We start from the raw sequence: 4448 nt of genomic DNA, 5'->3' as shown, positions 1-4448 counted from the left end.
TTTCCGCTCTGTATTTTCCTCTTTCTGCAGGCAGCGACAACGGCCGGGCTTCTGTCGACCGCCATCAACAAAACCAACTTGGCCCGTGTGTATGGGTAAGAGCTCTTCAGTGTCGGCGGCTGGAACAAGCAGCTGAGACTGGGCCCTTAGCGGAACCAGGGAACGACGCAATGGACGGAAACATGAAAAGCTGCGAATCTGGAGAGAGGGTTGGAGAGGGGAACCCCCGCGAGAGATGGGGGAAGACCCTGGAAATAAGGCAAGAGATTTGGAGCGTTGATGGGGTTGAGTATTTTTTTTTCTTTAGCTCAGTCGATTTGGATGTGATGGTAGGGCTGCTGCTTTTGTTATTGTTAGGTGTCGATGGTGCTACTGGCTGAGCTTTTTTGTCCTCTCCGAAGCTGTTATCGGTTAAAGAAACCTTTTTTTTTCACTTTTCATCGCCCCCACCCTCCCCCCATTCTCTCCGTGTCTCCCTGTCTCTCTGTTTTTCTGTCCCTCGCTGCTCCCTCACCCCCCCCCCCCAACACACGTACACACCACGCACTAGTATTTCTATCTTCCTACGCTCTTTACAATATTAATATATCATTATAGAAGAAAAGGAAAATAACTATGGAAAGAAAGTATTAAGTACATGATATAAAAACTATAGAGAGAAAGATAGCAGAGGGTATGATAAAGGTAGACTGTATGTGTATGGGGGTGGGAGAGAGGTGAAAAGGGGAAAACCCCTATATGAAAAATGAACGAGAGAAACAGCATTTGGGAGCTATAATGAAAAAGGAAAGCATGGAATGGGTGTTGAAAGGGGTAGGCAGGCCTAAATGCAACCGTAAATTGGTCGAACCCCACAGTCTGCAGTCTTAAAAGCCCGAAACAGGAGTTTGTAGAATGAAAAGCTTTGGATGAGGACGTTTGAGGAGACAAGTAGGGGCGACGTAGACAGGAAAGATTGAAGTGCAGCAGACAAACTTTTCTGTTATCGTTGCCAAGAGCTCACTTTCCAGATGAAAATTCCAGGCAAAATATTTGTTTTCTCTTCACTTTTCCGGCAAAATCCTGTTTACCCTGTCCAAACACTTTCCCCGAGGCTCTACCATTTCCCTTGTGGCATTCAGGGACGACGTGGGCGTGTCGCTCTTTTTGCTCTTGGTTAAGTGTAACTGCATTTAGCACCATTTGTTAATATACACCCCCGCCCTTTTCATTCGCCGAATTATTCATTCTCCAAAAAGAAACAAGAGTGAGTCCTTGTTTTGCAGCTGGTTATGGCAAACAATCAGTATGAATACTTAACAAACATAAATTTAATGCAACATCATAGATGAAACTGATTATGTGTTTTCTCCATCCTTTACTTTAAATTCAAAACGGTATTTTTCAAGTCCCAAGACAAACACTGAAAATGTAAACATTACTCTCAGCGCTAGACACGTTCTACCATAGCACCGGTGAGCTTGGGTTTCTCCCATCTTTGCGAATAAATAATATCGCTTTTTGAAAGGGAGGCAGGGGAGTGTTCACATTCACTCGTCAATATTGACAATATAAACACTTCGTACGTGTAACGCCCTTTTTCACACTCAGTTCGTTTATTTCAACGACGACAAAATCGTTGGAATTATGCCGGTCTGCGATAATATCGAGCCAGTGTCACTGGGCCATTTGGAACTTCGCGGTAAAAAACTCAAATTTTGTGGCGACGAACCACGAACCTCCTATCTAAGAGAGTGATTTCCCAACCATTTGGTCTCGCTGACTACTCCATCCTCTCCTCCCCGTCCATTTCACCCCGTCCCTCACTTTCTGGTCCCCTTTTCGCTTTGATTGCTCTCCTATCATTGAACCCCTGAGACCTTCTTTCGGCAAAATCCTCGTAACGATATTGGAGAGCACGGCATCGTGGCCAATCACAACCTTATCAAAGGCTGAGCTGCTTGCAGACGTTTAGAACTGGATCAACATAGCACTTTACTGACAAGAAAGCTCGGGTTATATGCATGTTCTCCGGAAATCGCCATGATGTAGGCGATTTGATGGTTTATGAGACTCGATGCGGTGTTGGAAGAAAATAGGTCCACGACATGCATTATAGGCAGATATGTTATGTTCAATACATAAATGCAGCACAAGTACCCATATGCCAAACATACCTTTCAGGACGCACATCCCAGGGCTTAGAATATGATACGTATAACACTGCATCTTAAGCAACAATTGTTGTAGTGTTTCAGCTGTAAGAGACCGTTCTTTTTCAATCACCACTTTCAATCACCACCCATTCCTCTTCTCTTAGTCTCTGACTATCTGTCTATCTATTTGTCTGTTTGTCAGTCTGTCTGTCTCTCCCTCCCCTCATTTCTCTCTCGCTCTCTCTCTTCCTCTCTCTCTCTATCTCTCCGTCTCTCTCTCTCTCTCTCTCTCTCTCTCTCCCCCTCTCTCTCTCACACACACACACACACACACACAAACACACAAACATATACAAACACAAGTAATGTTGCCAACAGAAAAAGATACTTGCATGCATATCCACACACATACTCACACATAATATACCCACACGGGGCCGAAGTTATCCAATCACACTGTAAAGATCTATTTTTGCCTGACGAGAAAATTCATTAAAAAAACTTTTGAGAAAAATCAATCGTTATCAAACGCGTGATCCTGAATCCTCTGCAAACACTTTTGGAAGGCTGACGTGGAACCTTTAATTTGAAGAGGCCTCCAGTATTAAACAGAGTATCACTAAGCATTTCTATCTCTTTCCGCATGGGAAAGGGGAGGGCTGTGTTGTAAATAGTGTTCAGTCGTCAGTACAGCTATATAATGTAAAAATCCCGGCCCGTCCTCCCATTTTGAATAAGGACAGAGGAAAAAGGAAAATCCCTTCCCCAAAAAACAAAAGGACAAACAAACCCCCCCCAAAAAGCCTGAAGAAAAAAAAAATTATAATGTAAAAAAATGATCCAATGCAAAAAAATAAAATAAATAGCAATTGTATAGCGAATACCCCCGCTCAACAGCAAGCAGCTCTATACTCTTTACGCTATAGTTTCTCCAAAAAAAAAAAAAAAAAAAAAAATTTTAATCCACAAAAAACAACTGCACTACTCAGAAATCAAACGCCTGCTTGCAAGCAAGGGCGAAGCGCATCACTGACTGCAACACCACAGACACCAACAATGTCGGGGTGACTAACGCAACATTAGGCAACAAATGTTACAAACCACAGTGACCCTTTTACTGCTTTTTGGAGCAATAACGCCGTAACCCGCCGCTAGCGATGCATGCATGTTATGCGACAAATTGTGAAGACACACTAATAATGTGAGCATTCACGCATTCGTGCACACGTGAACCGTCAAGCATACATTTATACACACACTAGCATGCTCGAGCATGCTCACGCACATGCGTGCACACTCACACATGCACGCACACACGCATACATACATACATACATGTACGTATATGCCTGTGAGTTAGTTACTTACTCACATCATTTGGGCAAAATTGAAATGAAAAAGGAATATTGGGCTCTCGTGGTCTAGAGGTACGGTGTTCGCCTCTCATTCAATAAGTGCCGGGTTCTAAACCTGACCGTGACAGAAAATTTTCTTTGTAAAATTATTTCCTTTGACTTCGTTTCCTGTTCTTTAAATATGTTTTGTCGTCTGCTATCGTCTCCGTTTTGTGCCCCCCCCCCCGCCCTTTTTAAAAAGTCCCCTCCTTTCCGCAGTTTTTGTATTGCTACTTATTAGCTACTCCTTACTTCTGTCTTTCAGCCACACCCCTGATCTTAGGGTAGATAAAATTCAACTTTTAGCTTTCTCGTATAAGTGCAAAAAAAAATCTCGGAGGTCTCGTGTGCAATCTGCGCACGTTAGAGATTCCATGGTCGTTCTCGCATTGATAAAAGTATGCTTCGGCCCCCACCCAGGCACAATTCAGAATTGTACATCTTACCAAACTGAACATTATGTTTAATGTGTGCCGCGCACTTTTATGACCTTATGCAGTTGCTTGCGCCGTTTAACACAACAAATGGAGAAAAAAAAATCCCAACTGAATAAACGTTTATTTTTTCCCCATTGAAATTTTGCTGAATATTTATTTACTTGGCTTAGAACATTCAAACAGTTCGCCGACGATAAATCTAGATTATATTATGATATCTTGATTTTATGTACAAAATGCAGTGTGATATGATCTATTATAATATAGAGGGCTCTCTCTCTCTCTCCCTTTTTCTCTATCTCCCTCTTTCTCTATCTCCCTCTTTCCCTCTTTCCCTCTTTCCCCTCTCTTTCTCTCTCTCTCTATCTCTCTTCTCTCTCTGCCCCCCCCTCTCTCAACCTCTATTTTTCTTTCATTCTCTATCCCTGTCTCCAATCTCCTTCTATTTGTCCCTCCTGCCCTCTCTCTCTCTCTCTCTCTCT

Source organism: Aplysia californica, unplaced genomic scaffold (genome assembly GCF_000002075.1).
Source record: "Aplysia californica isolate F4 #8 unplaced genomic scaffold, AplCal3.0 scaffold00101, whole genome shotgun sequence".
NCBI lineage: Eukaryota > Metazoa > Mollusca > Gastropoda > Aplysiida > Aplysiidae > Aplysia > Aplysia californica.
Note: the sequence above shows the minus strand (reverse complement) of the source record.